General features: G+C 38.1%; 1 pseudogene; it reads right to left on the bottom strand.

The window, feature by feature from the left end:
• Positions 1-18,914: 18,914 nt before the first annotated feature.
• Positions 18,915-19,230, bottom strand: LOC116900505 (annotated as a pseudogene).
• Positions 19,231-19,571: the final 341 nt, after the last annotated feature.

The raw sequence follows: 19,571 nt of genomic DNA, 5'->3' as shown, positions 1-19,571 counted from the left end.
GCCACCACACAGCCTCAGGTCCTGTAGGAGCCCATTTCCCTCACAGTTGGAAGTGCATCCCCCTTGCTGATTAACCTGCCTGCCCCAATGCAGTTCAAACCCACCCACCCCTCCTCTCTTACCCCCAATTTTCAGAGCGCCAAACTTCATCAGAAGTTTGTCAGTGTTCCTTTTTCCCCCTCTTACAATCCAGGTTGACACCAAAGAAACTTCGTAAAACAGAAGAGATTACATTCCTGCTAGCTGAAAACCACTGAGCAATTTCTGATTAAGTAGACTGCAATATGCTTTAAATTTAGTACACCACAAATTAAAAATAATGATTAAAATCTTCCCAATATGACATTATTTATCCAGAAGTTCTTACACTGTTCCATATAATGCATGTTAAAAGTAACATGTACAGATACAAATAAATTATATAATATATATTTATAAACAGATTTTCTTATTTTGGGTTTTCTGTATCTAATATGGTTGTTTCTATCACCTTAGAACCTGGCATGTTTGAACTTGGAAGTCATTGCTTTAGTAGATTAAACTCATTTCTTCCTTTACAATTCCACTGTGTCCTGACTTTCTTTCTTTTAAAGAAGAATACTGATTTTTTGGCTTATATTCTGTATATAACAGAGAAAGGCTACAGGCAAAATCAGCATTGAGTTTATGGTTCGGGTTATAGAATATATATATATATATATATGTATATATATGTGTGTGCGTGTATAATATATAAAATATTTAATATGTATGTTTGTGTATATATGTAAATATATGCAAATATACAATCCATTTAATAATTATATACAATCCATTGAGTCAATATATATATACATATACATATATATGTATATACACATACACATATGTTCAAGTGTGATAAAATAAAGAAAAACAAGTCATGAATATAGGAGAAGACATAAGAAGAATTGAAGTGGCAAAGAAGAGGCTTATATATGTTAATATAATACTCACATATAACGTTTTCAAATTATAATTGAAAAACATAATTTGGAACCGTTTGTACATAATAACTACCTAGAACTTCCATAGTTATCAATGAAATTTCTTCATCAGATCCTAATGAATCTGGAACCAGTAATATTTTTAATTCAGTCAAATCAACTGGCAATATATTTAAAAAAAGAGAAAAATGTTTGTGGTTGTGAGTCTAGCATTTAACACTTAGCCATCTCTCAATCCAAAGACCACATGAAGCTCAAAAATAAGGATGACCAATGTGTGGATGCTTCAGTCCTTCTTAGAAAGGGGAACAAAAATATTCATAGGAAGAGATATGGAGACAAAGTTAGAAGCAGAGACTGAAGGAAAGGCCATTCAGAGACTGCCCACCTGGGGCTCCAGCCCATATACATACAACCACCAAAGCCATACAGTATGCTGATGCCAAGAAGTGCATTCTGACAGGAGCCTGATATAGCTGTCTCCTGAGAGGCTTTGTCAGAGCCTGACAAATGCAGAGGTGGATTCTCAGAGCCAACCATTGAACTGAGAACAGGAGCCCCATTGGAGGGGTTAAAGAAAGGATTGAAGGAGCTAAAGGGGTTTGCAATCCCATAAGAACAACAATGCCAATCAAGCAGAGCTCCCAGGATCTAAGGCCCTATCCAAAGAGTACACATGGACAAGCCCATAGCTCCAGCTGCATATGTAGCAGAGGGTGGCCTTGTTGGGCACCAATGGTATAGAGAAGCCCTTGGTCCTGCCAAGACTGGAGCCCCCAGAGTAGGGGAATGTCAGGGCAGGGAGGTAGGAAGAGGTTGGTGGATGGGTTGGAGAACACCCTCATAGAAGGGGAGGATGGCATGGGGGTTTATGAATGGGAAACCAGGAATGAGGATAACATTTGAAATGTACATAAAAAATACCAAAAAAAATAGTAAAATCTATTGTAATTCAGCTTGATGGTATGGATTCTGATTGTTCCAAGTATTGCATTTTCATTTTTATGCTCTTAATTTTCTATAAAATATATGCTGACATGAATTATTGTGGCTATCCTTTCAGTGGTTTAAATTTCTTGAGTTAGGGGTTCAGGAGAACTGGAAAGTGCATCTTCCTGTGTTTCTCGGTCACATTTCTTTTATCTATGTGCTTTTTGTTTAAGTGTTTCTATAGATGATAAATAAGCTCTTTCAAACCCTATTTCAGCGGCGGTTCTGTGAAAATCACACAGCAGCTTCACAGTTTGTGAACTAATGTGACTGCACCATCTAAAATGTCTGGTGACACCTAGACAAGAATGTCAAGACAGAGTTAAGAGATAAGAGATAAGCATTCTGCATCTTAAAAATTGGCTTTAAGAAGGGAAATTATGATCATTAAGCAGTAAAAGCAGATACAGTGGAAAAACTGCAATTAACATGGTAAAACTTAAAAAAGTGTTCACATTTACTCTGTATCTCTCTCCTTCCCTCCCCAACTCCTCCCTCCCCCTCTCTCCCTGTGTGTGTGTGTGTGTGTGTGTGTGTGTGTGTGTGTGTGTGTGTGTGTGTATGGAACAGATCATGTGCAGAAAACAGACAACAGCTTGCAGAGATCAGTTCTTTCCTTCTACCATCATGGTTCATGGAGTCAAACTAGGGTCATTGACAGGATTGGTGGTAAGCACCATTACCCACTGAGTAAACCTATCAGCCCTCAGGAAATTGAGGGGTATTTTTGTTGTTGTTGTTGTTTGTTTGTTTGTTTGTTTTGGTGAAACAGCCCTAATGAGATCATGTCAAAACTATTTTAATATTTCTTCTCCTTCATGGACAAGATCTACTTCTTCTTTTCTCAAATTTCTTAGCTGAACAGGTCCTTATGCTTAGTATTAACCCAGAACCTGAGGACCTGCTGCTACTTCATCATTTCTTGCCTAGCATCTGTCAGGGTCAGCCGAGTTCCTGGGTTTATCATCCAGGGTGTCTTGGGAGCCTTGCTTGATTTTCTCAGACATTTTGAATAAATTCAAGTTACTAATACTAATAGCAATTAGTTGAGGTGGGATATTCCTAACCAAGTCTATCTGAACATTCTCCAATTGTAGCAGCTAAGAGCAAACTTTGTTCTTCTGAACTTCAGGATAAGGCTGACATTTGTTTAACAATCTCATTGTTTTTCTCACCCTGAAGAACGTTTGATGCTGAGCAGACCAAAGATGTAGGAAAAGACCAAAGAGGGGATGATGGCTGCAAAATGAGAAAGCAGAGATGGGGGGGAGAGGCATAACCAATAAAATGTGATGTGCTTTCTGGTCTATAGGTAACCAAGGCTACAAACTTGAGCACACTCAGCACTAAGCTACAAGACTTCCAGAGGTGAAATTTGTATAAAGTTACACAATGGAAGCACAGGATAATATGAGGAAGGATTGAGATACTATGTCGATATTCAAAGAGACAAAGGCACAATACAGAAGGTATATCTTGATAAGGATTTTAAAGGATAGGTATAATTGGAGTAAATGGAGCCGGAGGCCAAGAAGGTGTTTTCCATGCAAAGGTGCATTTTGCTGGAGTATAAAAAAGGGTTTAGGGTTATTAAGTAGAGTAGGTAAGAGTGGGAAAATGGGTCTGTCTAAAATGTACTAGCCTCTGCACTCCAGCAAGTGAAAGTACGGCAGCATGCTGTGAAGGATGGCAAGAGTCCTTGGATGTGTTTTAGCACAGGGTTAACAGGATTAGATTTTCGGCATTGCTGACAGCATTCTGCTAAAAGCAGAGTTTTGCAGTGTTGAGAAATGTTGAGGCTTCATGTTAATACAAAATTCTCTTTCCTAAGGGCTATGAAGAAATTCCTACTGAGGTGTAGTACAAATGTATTGCACTGTGCCCCAGAGTCAGGAAGAAGGCCCATTAAGGGGTTTCATTCAAGACCCTCTGTCTATAATGAGTGAGATGGTGTGTTAGCTCTGTCTGGAAGCTTTTTGGATGACTGATGGTGCTGAGGCATCTAATTTAAACTTACTTGGATTTATCTGGCCTGAGGGAGTTGCTGAAATATTTTAACCGACAAGGTGGGGATTAACTATTAAAGAGTGATAGAAAAATCAGCCAGGTGTCTTACCTGAGAGGCAGCTAAGGCCTCAAGCAAGTGAAGAGAAAAGCACCAGCAAAGACTCCTGGGATGCATTACTTAAGGCGTTGGTCCTTCCTTTGGCCTAAGCAGAAATGCTAAGTCTATCCCGCCTGTGGATTCTGAACAAGTCACAACAGAGGTCGATGAACTGGACAATATACTTGGATAGCTTTGATCTTAAGTGTCTGCCCAGTGCCCTTTCCTTTGTTGTGGGCACTGGCTACTGGAAATGAAAGCTCCAAGACTTGCCAAGGCCTTTTTAGGGCTATTGGGAAATCTCTTGACTGCCCATCCATTATCTGCCTATCACCAGCTTGATTGATACCAATTTCTACTTCAACATCTTCAAGCATCTGCCCCTTGCCATTTTACTGAATCCGATTTTCTGGCCAAGAGCTCCAGTAAGTATAATTCTGGTCCATCTATCTAGCCTGCTTTCTGTAAGAAAGAAACCTAGCTTCCAACTCAGGCCTTGTTCCTACTAGAGATATTCAGTGAGCGTTACAGATGTGTGTGCATAATTCTACATTGTTCACTGAATAAAAATCAATCTAATAGGAGCAGGGGCTGAGTTGGAAGTTGGATTTCCTTCTTAGAAAAAGAAAACTAGATAGAAGGAAGAGAAGTATGTGTGTGTGTGCATGTGTGCGTGTGTGTGTGTTTGTGCATGTGTTCATGTGTGTGCTGGTATACGTGTACATACATGTGCATGTTCATTTTGTGCATACACATAGGGAGGTCAGCGGATAACCTTGAACATCCCTTCTTCAGAAACATTTCATCTTTGTTTTTCTAAGACAAGAGTCTCTCAGATGTCCTGGAATTTACCAAATAAGCTATTCTAGGTGTCTGGTGAAACTCAGAGACCTATCCCACATCCATCTCTCCACTAGTACTATAAACCTACAAGTAGACCTGCATTTTGTATGTGTTGGGTTGGGAGACAGGTTCTAGGAGTCTAATTCAGGTCTTCTTGCTTGCAAGGAAAGCACTTTACAAACTAAAGACTCTTCTCAGTGTAGACGTCTTCGTTTTTGACAAACCGTTTAACTGATCCAAATGATAGCTACATAGAGAAGTTTCTCTAGATTGTAAGTTACCTGAAAATACCAAATCAATTTTGCTAAATATTATGCTATAGTGCCTAACTGTGAATATTTTACAGAGAACACAATTTGTCATACATTTATTTAAAAGACAATAGTGTGGCCACATTTCATTATTTAAACATGTTGTTATTTGCTTATTCAAAAGACAAAAGTCTATCACAGACTCGGTTATTGTTATGGCTATTCATGATTGTCAACTTGACTATATCTGTGAAGAATTACAATCCAGAATTGAAGGGCTCACCTGTGATCTGGATCCTGAGGCTGGAAGACGCAAGTTTCTGACCTGGATCTTTGCATGGAGATCTGGAGTCATAGAGGCTATGAAAGCTTAGGCCCAGGAAAGGCAATGCACACTTTAATCCCAGGAGACTAAAGCAAGGAAATCTTTGAATTCAAAGTCAATCTGGGCAAAACAAGTCCCAGATCCAGGCATGGTGTTATATACCTTTAATCTGGGCCACACCTTCTGCTGGCGACATATATAAGGACATTGGAAGAAGAAAAATTTGCTCCTTGCCTGCTTGCATTTATTTGCTAGCACTTCTATTGAAATCTACTTCTGTAGAAGACCAGCTAAAACAGCTAGCCTCATGGGATTGAGCAACTACTAGGCTTTTGGGCTTCCTATTCACAGCTGACCTTTGTTGTGGTAGTTGCACTACAGGCTGTAAGTGAGCACAATAAATTCCCTCAATATATAGAGACATTACATATGTTTTGTGATTCTAGAGAATCTTGACCAATACAGTGGTTAAGCAATTGAAAGGACAAGGGCATTGCAAAGTTCCCTGTAACCCCTCAAGTAAAATGTTTTCCACCCTAGCCAAGGAGTTGTTGCAACTGCAGGCACACTGCACACATGTACTGATGTTAACAGTTTTCCTGTTACAAGTTTGACAGCATGAGAACAAAATGTTGCCAAATTAGAAAGAGGAAGCAGTGCAGTACAGAATCTGATCATGGCTCACATGAGTAAACTAAGCAAACTATAAGAAAAACAAAAACAAATCTTCCTTGTTTGTTTGTGCATTTGTTTTGTTTTCAGTAATTAACATGATCTCCATGGAAAATGGCAAAGAACATTAGGCTGTTTCTTCATCAGAAAATGATAGAAATAGCAGAAATTAAGAAATTTAGGTAATTGTTGACTACAATTGCCACAGTGGCAAGGGGACAGCCCCTGCCAAAAAAGACCTATCCAATACATTAATGATGAAGAAAACCATATAAAAATATCCAAGAAGATAATGAGGCCTCTATCTTTGATGCGTTTTGTGGTGAAGTTGGATTAGTCATGGGGACAACTCAGCACAGTCTCATTTACATGATATTACATGACATTTAGGACTCAGGTAGCCTACAACATGTGGGCACAATAAGGAGCTATGGGGATACCATCTGTCCAGTTTCCCTACACCTCTCTAGCTACCATAATTTTAATCTCCCCTTGGTTGAACTTGAGCTTAGTATAGGTAGCAGATGTACAAAATTATCTAACTATGTTCTCACTCAAAGTCTTCTTATTCAAATCCATATATATGTGTATATATATATGTGTGTATGTATATATAATGCACATATGCAAATATATTCGCAAGATTTATTCAAAAAGTTGAAGTTCTAGTTCAGCTCCTCCAGGCTTTGGGATGATAATTAATAAATCCTATAATAATCTGCTAAATTTTTGACGTTTACAATTCTGTGAAACTGCAATGTCTTATTAATCTCTTGGGTGGTGGAAATTACTAATGTAGCATTTTGAATATCTGATGTGTATGTCCACAGAGACTTACATTAGTCAGGTTCAGTGCTATAGTTTATAGACTTTCTTATTTTTAAACTGGAGATTTCTTATATTCCCATGAACAGTGCACTGAATATAATTAATAGCATTTCCTATGCTACTATTAGACAATTTTGATACTTGTTTATTTTACCCCCTCCTCTTCACTGTTAGAAGGAAGGCTATGTTCCTGACCTATAACTCAGACAAGATTCAGATAAATTTCCTAAGCACATAGGTATAGAAAGAATTCCTTATGTACTATGTGGGTGTATCACCTGTCATTTAAAAACCGCTGGGCTATTATATGAGGCAAGAAATGGAAGGTAGGAAATTTAACAGAGAGAGATAGGATTCTTGGAAAGAGTCAAGGTGGGAGATTCGCCACCCAGACTCTAAGGAAATATGTATGAAACAGAGGAAAAGTGACCAGCCATGTGGTATACATAGAGTAGAATAAATGGGTCTTCTAAGTACTGAGCTAGTAAGGGAACAAGCCCGTGCTTGTGTCTTAGAGATTTATTCATACCTAGTTTCTGAGTTATTATTCAGGAACAGGGGTGCAGGTGCAAAAGCAGTTACACATAAACTCTGAACTCTCAGGACATAATGAGGCTACAGATCTTATCTACAGGAAAGACTTATCCTCCAAATTTTAGATGTCAAAGTAGTGTGTGCTGTTCAATCCTCTTCAGGCTGCACACTAAAGCCAGTACATTGAATGCTCACTCTGTGTTCATTGGTCAAAACAATGCTTAAAGTGGATTTCTCAGTTTTTCTAAATCACATCTCGACAAGCATCTTTCCCCACAGGAAGTCCTCCTGCTTTAACATACATGGAGATTGGGCAAGGAAGGTGTTTATTACTTGAAGTCTATCTCAATATTATGAGGAACATGTTCCCTTACTACTGTTATGATGCAAGACTGCTTTAGGCTTATGTACCATAAGTTTAATTGTAGAATACCTTAATATAAAAGGAGTTTCTTTGACCATCTCCAATCTATCTCTTATAATCTAAGTAAACTAAAATTGTAATGCTTTTAATGTAGACAAAATAGGACAACACAGAAGAAAGCGATTGTGAACCAAAATTGAATTATCACTAAGTATGCACAAGCATTTTTAAAGTCCTGGAGACCTCAGAGTCATTAAAATTAACCAGTTTATGGCTATGGTTTGAAAGTTTTCCAACAAAGTTCATTAAACTTAATCCCCAAATGTATATGCTAATGGAACTAGGGGGTAAGAGATATTATTGGAATTAGATGAAGTTATTGATTGAGGTACCCACAATGGCATTATTAGCTGTACAATTTGAAGAGATACCCAAGTTGCATCATCACTGGATAACGTGTCCCCTTCCATATTTATGCTACATCAGAATGTCATCACCAGAAGCCAAGCACATAGTAGCTATACTTCACATTTATTAGCTTTGGAACTGTAAAAATGTACTTCAAAAGTAACTTAGGTTAGAAAATAAACTTGAGTATTCTACTATTGATGGTAAAACACACACACACACACACACACACACACATTCAGAAAAGCTGAATTAAGGCAACAGATTTCTGAGTCAACAACAGCAACAATAGCAATAGCATCCTCACAAAGACTACTTGTAGAGGTTTAAATATTTGCATTGAGAATCCAATTATTTTCTTCAGATTGATATTCTCATGCAAGACCCACTAACTTTGGAGCATCGGTTAGTAATAATTTGGTTAAGGTGTACAGTGATTTGTGGACACGTCCTGATAACTTTGCGGCCTTGTCATCATGTTTTTTCCCTATTTATATATCCCATAAATACATCCAAGTTATCCGTTACTTCAATCCATATTGCTTCAAATGCTAATGTTCTTGATGTATGAATATCTTCAATGTTTATTATTGGCACTGTCCTAACATAAGCGACACAGAGACTTCCTTGGATTATGAAAAACTATTACTTGGAGTTCAAAATGATCATAAAAGACAGTGCCCATACTTAAACCTTAGAAACATTCTTACTGAAGGCAGCCATACATTATTGCTGACGATAACACCACTTTAGATGAGAAAACAGATCTATTTTGATTGCATGCTGCTTCTGTACTCTGCTTGTGACTTCTCATCTTTCAAATGGGAATAATGCTGAAATAAGCATGCTTGTTCAATTGAAATAGATTTAAGCACGCAGTGGACTCACATGGTCTCCTGCAAATACTAAAGTTGTTTTTCTAGTTATAATTAAATTAAATGAGAGATTTTATTAGTTGCTTTTTAGAGTTTATTTGTACTTGGGGTGATATAAACAGAAATGGTCCATTGAATAAGGCTTAGTGAAATATAGCAATTGCATTTTTCCTTTGTCTAAAGCAAGCTAGCTCTTTTAAACTTGCCTTTCATTTGGAAACACACAAAGTGGACATAAAATTACAGGGTCGTCTCCTGTGGAAGAAACAGCTAGATTTCTATGTAAGATATGTTCATATTTCTTTTTCTTTTTAATGAATTAATTTATTTATTCATTTAACATCCCAATATTGACCCTCCTCTTCTCCCAGTTGCCCCCTCTCACAGCTTTTCTTCATCTTCCCTCCCTCCCCTGAGAAGAGGGATCCCCTGGGTATCACACACCATCTCACATCATTCACTGTAGAACTAACTGGGTGCATCCTTCCTCACTGAGGACCAACAATTTCCCTAGCGGGATCCACAGTCAGCAACAAATTCAGGGGCAGCCCTTCTCCAGTTGTTAAAGACCCACATTAAGACCTAGTTGTATATCTGCTGCCTCTGGGTGGGCAGAGGAGCAGCTCCAGTCCACACTTGTTCTTTGGTCAGTGATTCTGTCTCTGGGACTCCCAACGGGGCCACATTAGTTGACTTTATTGTCACAGGAAGACCAACTCTTATATTTCTAATGTATATGGTAAGTGTACTATTAGAGGCAATGTAAAACAAAACTTTATTTTAAGAATTTATTGTGAAAAATAAATCCTACAGATAACATTATTACAAATATATTGCATCTCTTCATTTTTCTCTTTTTTAACTTTTATTGGTTCTTTTATTTATTTACATTTTGAATGCTAGCCCCCTTCCCTGTTTAATCTCTGCAAAACCCTATTCCATCCCCCTTCCCTTGCTTCTGGTGAGAGTGCCCCATCACCCAGCCACTCCTGCCTCCTTCCTAGCATTCCCCTACACTGGGACTTGAGGCCTTCCTGGGACCAGGACCTCCCTCCATTGTTGCCAGATAAGGCCATCCACTGCTACATATGCAGCTGGAGTCATGGGTCTCTCCATATGTATTCTTTGGTTGATGGTTTAATCCCTGGGAGTTCTGGGGTGTCTGGTTGCTTATATTGTTGTTCTTACTATGGAATTGCAGCTCCTTCAATCCTCTCCTAACTCCTCCATTGGGTTCCCTGTTCTCACTCTGATAGTCGGCTGTAAGCCTCAGCATCTGTATTGGTCATGCTCTGGCAGAGCCTTTCAAGGGACAGCTATATTAGGCTCCTGTCACCAAGCATTTCTTGACGTTACCGATAGTGTCTGGGTGTGGTGGCAGCATATGGTATGGATCCCTAGGTGGGGCAGTCTCTGGACTGCCTTTCCTTCATTCTCTGCTCCACTCTTTGTCCCTGTATTTTCTTTCAATAGGAGCAATTTTGGTTTAAATTTTTGAGATGGGTTAAATATATTCATATCACTGTAGAACATGGGCTGTATTTTGAAATTCATGGGTTAATCAGAAATTCATGCTAAAAAAAATACCCGCATGTGAAAGCAGAGACTGGGGGACCTGAACGCCCTAGCCTACCCACTGCTAGCCTTTTACTTTGGTTTCCTTTTTATTCTATCCTGAGTGTTGACTTTACTATGTGTGGCATTCTGCCTGTCCATGAAAGCTTCACTCAGTTATCTCATGGCAGTTTGTCGCCATCAACTCATAAAAATGCAAACAGAGATGGCATTGCCAGCCTTTAAGGGAAGAAATCCAGTAAAGAGCAGTAAGTCATCACAGAAATGCTTATCAATTCATTTTTACAGAGATTTCCAGCATCAGAAACATTCTTTGGTCTTGATACAATACTTTCATTTCCTAGAGAGGTTAGTTTATGAGGATGAAATCCTGAGAGCATCTATCTGAAAGGTCAGGCCCACATTAGTTTTGTCTCTTGCTCAGGGACTAAGAACCATGATTATCATTTATCTATACAATCACACAGCTGATCAATATGTTCCTGAATTCCCAAAGAAACATGGATGAACAGTAGAAAATGGAAATAGTTGAATAATGCCATTTCTAAAAATGTTATACATAGATTTCTATTATATTCTCTTTCTTCTCCATTTATTAGTTTGACAAGGTAAAACACTGTCTTGAGTATATGGGTAGTGGCAGATGCTCATTTATAGGGAGAACTCCACACTTTACAGTATCTGCACTAGGCCCATTTCTCTCCTACACCCAATTTAAACTGTCCTCAGCGATATTGTGTTGCTATAACATCTGACAGGTTCTTGGTTAGCATCCCGAGAACACAGTACGAAAAAATGTTTAATAAAAATAAATAAATATTAGGAGAAAATAAAGTGCTTAACTTTTTATTTATTGTCTAGTGAATGTCCATGTTAACACTTAGATAGCATTCGCTGCTCAACATTTTCACTCTCAGAATTATCCTGAATACATTTCTTGCCTGCATGCTCCGATCTTCCAATTCTATATTGTTTCAATAAATAAATAATCTCTGACCGTGAGTGAATGGATGAGCAGATGAATAAATGAATGATAGGAGAGAGGGAACATGAAATGAATTAGTCAACAGTTGAATAAGTACCATCTCTCCCAGACAGATGGGCTGAAGCGAAGTTCAAATAAATATTGCTTAACATCAGTTGAATTATTTAGATTTGTTCCTAAATATTTCTCCCCGTATTCTTCTGATTTTCACATCAGCAAAAAAAAAAAAAAAAGGGTACTTACTGCCTTAATTTTGTCTCCCTCTCTCCCCAAGCTTTCCTTCTCAAGGAATTTTCTGACTATCTTTCTCTACACTCACCTTTCCTTCTTGTTATCTATGCAACTGAAACTGGAACAGATCTGACCTTCCAGCTAAAACTCGGATAAACAAGCCAAATGCATCGGCAATAGAAACTGGAGATGCTGCAGAATCAAGTTTTCGCTATATCATTAAAAATCAAAGAATGAGCGTCTCAATACCTCTAAGTATAAAAGTCATAAAATTACTTTCTGTTCAGGTGTCTATAACAAAGTGCTTGAAACTGGTGGCTTACAAATGACCAAAGTATGTTTCTTAGAGCTTGGGAGGCTGGAGATTTAACATCGTGGCAGATTTGGAATCTGGAAATTGGAATACTCCTAACCATACCTGGGGCCTTCTTGCTGTGTCGGCACATGATAGAATGCTATGGCAGATTTCTGGTATGTCTTTTAAAGATGTTAAGGCAAATTATAAGGGCTTCACCTTCATGGTCTAACTACCTCCCAAGCTGCCATTCCCTAATACTAGCATTCAGCAGATTAGTATTTCAATGCTTGGATCATTGAGGCTAATAAATGTTCAGACTATAGCTCTGAATTTATATGCACAGCCATATTGTACCAGAACTTGGAAACAGTAACCAAGGAAGAAAAGAGTTAAAAGCCTCAAATAACAAAATTCCCAGTGAATTACACCCTACTTTCTCATTAATGTTCCTGGTTATTTTCCTTCTTAAAAGATCAGTATAAGCCTGTCTTGATTCACTATCACCAGCCTATTTTTGATGTACATTTTTAATCTAAACTAAGGTCCATACAAACAACTTGTACTTTCATGAAGTAACGTCTCTTTTGAAGAAGCAAAATGCATACATTGTACATGACCAGAAAGTAAAATGAACCTGAGAACAGAGACAAGAGAACAGGATAACTGAAGGGACTGTAACCAATTCCCAATTCAGACTCTCTCCAGATGAACCCAGTCCTACCCCTTCATATCACCTTGAAACTATTAAAGCACTAGTCTCCTTTTTGTCAAAGACAAGAAAGCAAGAACATTCCATCTTTGAAGTCACTCTGCCTTTACCATTAGGAAAAAAAAATGCATCTACTGAAGGCTTTTTTTTTCAACACAGCAACACAATGAAAGAGTAAGTGGCTTTGTACTGAAAAATAATATAGAAAGATAATTAAATCTCAGGGGCATTTTTTCGTCTAATGCAGGAAGAAAAACAAGCATCAAGGCTGCTCCCAAAGACACTGCCCAACCTGCCGTCACCACTAACGTGAAGTTGAGAAATGAAAATTCTGTGCTTGATTTGTTTTTACTTTTCAAGAAAGGGAGGTTTAATATTCATCGGGGTGGGATGGAAGGAGGAAAACATCTCTGCTGTTATTTTCAAGGGGTTTGAATTGCCTGTTCATACCTCTGAAGGTGGTCTGTTTTATAAGGATGGTTGCTAGAGAGCAGGCCCATTTGAGTGACTATTTTAAAACTGAACTGTGCCATCATTCGCCATGCTTTTATTGGCAGAATTGAGCCAATTAACTGGCACTGCCAAAATGACTGCTGCACTGTCAATTTCGCCAGAAGACATGAATAAAGATGCAGATTGCTAGAAATTGTCTTCCCCTAAACTACCGATATTTAAATTTTAGAAAAAGGCAATGCTGTACTCTTCCTAATTCTAGACAATTTGCACATTCAAGGTTTGGGTCAGAAGAGGCATTTTAGGCTTCTCTAACATATTCTCTACTCCTTCTGGCATAAAGTCATCACAGGACCACTTCTCCGTGAGGCCTGAAGCAGACTCCAGTAAGGGGGAAAGCCTAGAAGTATGCATTCTGCTACAATTCTGATTATATGTTTTCCCATGACATTTTTCTGTTTCTCAATTTTAAAGATGATCATTACAGCATCATCATTCATGCAATTAATAAGAAGTAGAGAACAAAATACAGACTAACCTCTTCTAAGCAAAGACAGATCCACAAACAGTAAAATATATAAAATATAAATTTCCTTGTATACAATACAGGACTGATGTTTCCTGTTTTCAACAGGATTGATCAATTCCTGTTGATTGTCACATTTGATTTTATTCTTCCTTACTGTATTTTATAGTTTACTTATGTCCCTTTTGCTGTTCATACTTGCAAATAAAACAAAGTGAGTCATCAATGAATGTCACTGTATTCTCAAAGAAACAGACAGAGGCAGAGGACTTTATGATAAGGGTTATATTAGTGAGCTGCACTGGTGTTGATACCTGCTAAGAAGAAGAAAAGAAATGGAGCACAATTAGCCACTTGGGTTTTCCTGAAGTCTTGGTAAGGGTGGGGGTGACTAAAGCACAAGAATGCCCTGAAAGCCATTCTTAATGAAGCAAGACCACTGGCACTTCTTCCATTTTACAAACTAGTCTGACTAACAATCCCAAAACATGCCCGTAGGCAAAGGCAAGATAGCCCTCTTTAGAAGACACAACCTCTAAAATGATCCATTGGCTGCAACGCTCTCTCCAGTCCACTCTCAGTAGTTTAGGTGTTTTTTTAGTTTAAAATTGAGTTCACATAACTCATCATAGCATCTTCACATTAACGGAGAATATTTTTACATTTTAATTACAAAGTAAAGCACTGCATGAAGCAGTGTAGATGGCTATCGGTCTATTGTATATCTGTAACATGCTAGATTGTATTATAAATTATATTGTATTATGTATTATATTATATTAATTATGTTATATTCAACACTCCAGGACATATATAGTCTTAAGAGTTCAGCCAGCCAACCAGCATAGGACATGTCGAAGAGGTGAGTTCAAATCATACAGCACTGCCAATGTGCAGAGCAGTGAACATTACAATGGGATAGATAAGGAAAAGAAAATTAGTGCCACAGGGAAAAAATACAAAGCACACTAATAAAAGCTAATGGCAAATGTATAAATATACAACTTTGAAAGCAGAATCAGGAAGGAGATAATATTGGTTCACAAGTAAAGGATATATCTGCCTTGCCTTGTCAGAACAATGAAAAGATAGAGAAGACAGAAAAAGCATGTATAATATACATACATACACACATAGACAGACACAAACGTGTGTGTGTGTGTGTGTGTGTGTGTGGTGTGTGTGTGTGTGTGTGTGTGTGTGTGGTGAACAAGCTATAGACTGGGCATTAGAGATGCTAAAGATTGGGCAGATAAGTTTCCTAGATAAAGCTGTGCAAAATCAGAGAATTCTACTCATGCTTCCCTGAAAGGACTTGATATCATTCAAGATGGAAGGAAGTCAACATAGACATCATTCTATGGCAGTGTTTTCAAAACTGCTCTGTTAGGACAAAGAACAAATTATAGAAAGCTATGAACATAAAGTATAACTTCTTGGTTAAATTTTCAGAATTAATCAAATGGAATTTCTGAAATTCTGTAGTATGTCCAAATTGAAGGAAGAATCAAAGGAGTAGCATAAAACACCATGTGCAGTTTCACAGGACACAGAAGCTGCTAGCTGGAGATTGACCAAACATCTGTGTCCAATCTTCCCCTTTCACCGCCGTCTTATTCTTACGGTGTTAGAAGATGTCCCAAGAAGGTTGCTCAGAAAGCAAGACAATTAAAATGAAGAAATTAGTTGACTATATTTGAGGTTTCAGAATTTGCCCTGTAATTCTTCTGATCACAGTTTGGACCCCCAGAGCCCACGTAAAAGCCAGTTCAGTATATACCAGCTTATTACCACCAGGAGATGGGAAGCTGAGAGAGAATTTACTGAACGCTCACAAGCCAGCTAGTCTCATGTACACAGCGGTGAAGAATGAGAGTGCTTCTCTCTGAAACCACGTGAAAAAAAAATACAACAGCTGCATTTGTTCCCCAACCTCCACAAATTTCATCCTGCTGCATTTGTACATCTCCATGTCACAATATATAAGTGCACACACACACACACACACACACACACACACACACATATATATATATATATATACACATAACCACACCCCACCCACACTGCACACCCATGCTGCACACCCATCCCCTACCCACACACATACATACAAATTATATCTTATTATTTAATTATATCCTATTATATCCTATTATTTAAAGGTAATGTAATGAGCAATTACTGATAACTGAGTGCTTTTCTGACTGTTTATTTAATATTCCACCTCTTACTCCCTGTGCATGCTTTGATAAGCTAGCTGTAATTTAGTTTTCTCACTGACCTTATAGGCTGTATACTGCTGTGATTAAAAGATGAGATACTCAAATGCCTCGTAACCAGTCACTAGAATAAGAGTCTAATACATATTAATTTATTATCACATATTACTCACATTTCAGAGCAGGAGTACTCCACTTTGCAATTCTTTTCCCTTCATAGGAGCATAAAATAGGTCTGCTCAGAATGTTTCATGCAGGTAAATATTCCCTCTTGAGATGATTCCCTGCACCCTTGATGGCAGTGCCTTCCCCCTCCTAGTCAATAACTATTATTTAAGTGACCACTGAATGACACTCATATGTTTCTTAAGTGAATTTAATTCAGAATTTACTAAATTCAGTTGTTTGGGGTTGTTTTGTTTTTCTGTAATCAAACACACTGGTTTATCAGCCTGCGGAGGAAGCAGAAAGATAACCCCAGGGGCTCTGTCAGTTGGGCCTAGCTTAAACATCAAAGAACACTATCAATGTGTAAAATTGCCTTTAGCAAATATTACTTACAGGCCCTCTAGCACAGTTATGCTGAAATGATAAGAAATGTCACTGCAGCCTACTGCACTGAATAAACACACCCAGACTTTAATATCAACTACCTACCTACTTAGAACTCCGATGGCTTACAGTCGCAGTGAGGGAAAGGAAAGGGCTTTGCTTTTCCTTTCATTAATACACTGCAACTCTTCCTATTAATTAGATCAGCAGTATAGCCGGGGGTAGAACTGAGTGAGATTACCTACATTATGCATTCAGAATTCAGTTTATCCATTTTAATTAAATGAGTTCTAAATATAACCACTTACAATTCTTCCACTCCATGAAAGTAATTAAAAATGAAATTAGTTAACATGTCTATGTGACATCATTAAAAAATAGCTCTATAAAAATAAAAATAAAAATAAAATACCTTCACATTCTATTCAGTATGCACGTGGACTCTTTGTGCTGCTGATGGCTAAACTATTAAAACGTTGCATCAGCAATGACCTTGAGAAAGAAATTTTTAACTTATCTGCACATCAACCGATGTCTCTCCTCTTCCTTGATGCTGGTTACTTCCCAGATACGGGTTACAAGTCTGTAAAGCATATTAAATGCCATTTCTCAGCATGTACCACTTCCCAGAAAGTTCACTATAGACTGGTAAAAACCAAGCCACACCTACGTGTACTCTACTTACAGAGTATGTGGTGACTGAACTTCCTCTGAGAACTACTGAGGTTTAAATGGTAAGAAATTACCCATATGATATATGATTACGGAAGCCAAAATAAAAGCCAGTAATGGGAAGGAAAATAAACTGAAAGCATGGATTGAGGCATCTCAATGTTGACCACTCAAACTCGAAACCTAGAGAAGGACTAGATCTGAGGGCCTCTGGATGAACATTCGTGTGTTTCGCTTCCAGGAACTCTGCCTGACTCTCACTCTAAATACCAGAAAAAAATCTCCTGATGTTCCTGGCAGATAGAAGTCATAAAGTTTTTCGTTTGCTTGTTTGTTTTGTTTGTTTGTTTTCTAATAATATTATAGATTTCCTTAAGGACATGTGACGTTTGCAGGTTCTTGATCCTTTCCCCATTCTCTTTTTCCTCTTCCATTTATCTCACTCTCTCTTTAACCTTATATCTCCTCTGAAATCCCTTTTGTACTCTCATACCTAATATATTCTACTGCACTCCCTTCTGCTTGTAAGGACTCTTTCACCTGCTTTTCCAGTCCTGGCCCCTGTACATCCCCCTTCCCCCGCACGTGCGCATGTGAATAGAGCAGGAATGAATATAGGTATACTAGTATCCTTTAAAACATTTTGAAGTACATTCAAACCTACTGTTTCTCTTATCAAAGTTAGCCCTCAGGGAAGGCCATTCAATCTAATTAGCATGATGATAATATGACTTGCTAATTTTTTATGCCAGCCTAAATGTCCTGGAAAAACATAAATACAGACTAGGTCTATTTGCTGACCTCCTACCTAAAGAGTGAGGACTGAGCAGCCCTTGTGAAGGTCACGGTACAAAAGCACAGACACACTAAAATAGAAAGTTTTAATGCTAGATTAGTAGAATGCTTCTATTCACATAACAACTTTCTACCTAGCGGCTCCTCACAAAATATCATTTTCTGTAGTTTGCCATCTCAAATTACAAGAAAACAAATGCAGCATACACAAAAAGAGAGCTGAATATCTGGACACAGAACAAACATTAGAAGAAGATACTGGGAATGGCAGAAGTTGTACCATTTGTACAATGGACTTACAAACACAAAACAACACAGAGAGGAGAAAATTAGCAAAACTTCAGGAGCATCAAATGTATGCACAAAATAGAAGTAATCATCAGAAAGAAACAAGGTATGATGATTAGTGTAAACAAAAATTTAAGTGAAGAATGCCTTTGGTGAGCTTTTGCATAGGCTGGCCAGGCCTGAGGAAGGAATCCTGGAACTCATGTTGTGTTAGTACAAGCCTCTGGAAGGGCAGCCCAGACCGTGGGGTAGAGAAAGCTTAGAGCTGGATGTTCAGAATCTGCAAGAAAATGACAAAATGAGGGAAACCAGAACAATTAGCATTTCAGAAAAAAAAATGAAAAAGATTTGAAGATTGGAGGTTCCATCAAATTAATATCAGACATCTCACAATAAATCCGGGAAACTCAGAGAACATCACGCAGAATAAACATAAAATGAACACAATCTTTTTTTTTTTTTTTTGACTTTTCAGGGTTTTATATAGTCACATGCAGAGGTCCGGTTCATTTCAGCTCCTTCACTGCCAAACCTGGGGGCAGGGACTGCTTAGTTTCTCTGTCTTCTCCTTGTCTGTGAGAACCAGGGTGTAGAGGTACCTGCTACAGCGGACCTTGAACTTCACATTATCCTTGTTCTTCTTGATCTTGACAGATTTGGCATCCTTCCGCCGGGCTGTGAGTAGAAAGTCCTTGATTTCCTCAATTTTCCGAGGCATGGCGACAGGCGCTCAGCTCTGGCGTCAACACAGGAGCGAGCATCGAAGAGAACAGAAAAAGCCAATCACTTTATCTTTAAAGCACAGAAAGGAAAGCAAAACAATAAAAAATAAAAATGGGCAAATTTCCATAGATATATTTCATGAAAATATAAACAAATGACCAAAATGTAAATGAGAAGAAAGAAAGAAAGAAAGAAAGAAAGAAAGAAAGAAAGAAAGGAGGAAAGAAAGAAAGAAAGGAGGAAAGAAAGAAAAGAAAGCAAGGTCCCGGGTTATCTTCCATATGACAATGTACATTCCCGAACACTGTAATTATGTCCAATTTTCACCCATTTATTATATCTCAAAATTTGGGGGAACTGTCAAGAGTAGATAATGAAAAATA

This window comes from Rattus rattus, chromosome 5, assembly GCF_011064425.1.
Source record: "Rattus rattus isolate New Zealand chromosome 5, Rrattus_CSIRO_v1, whole genome shotgun sequence".
Classification (NCBI taxonomy): Eukaryota; Metazoa; Chordata; class Mammalia; order Rodentia; family Muridae; genus Rattus; species Rattus rattus.
This window is presented reverse-complemented; position numbering and strand designations above follow the sequence as displayed.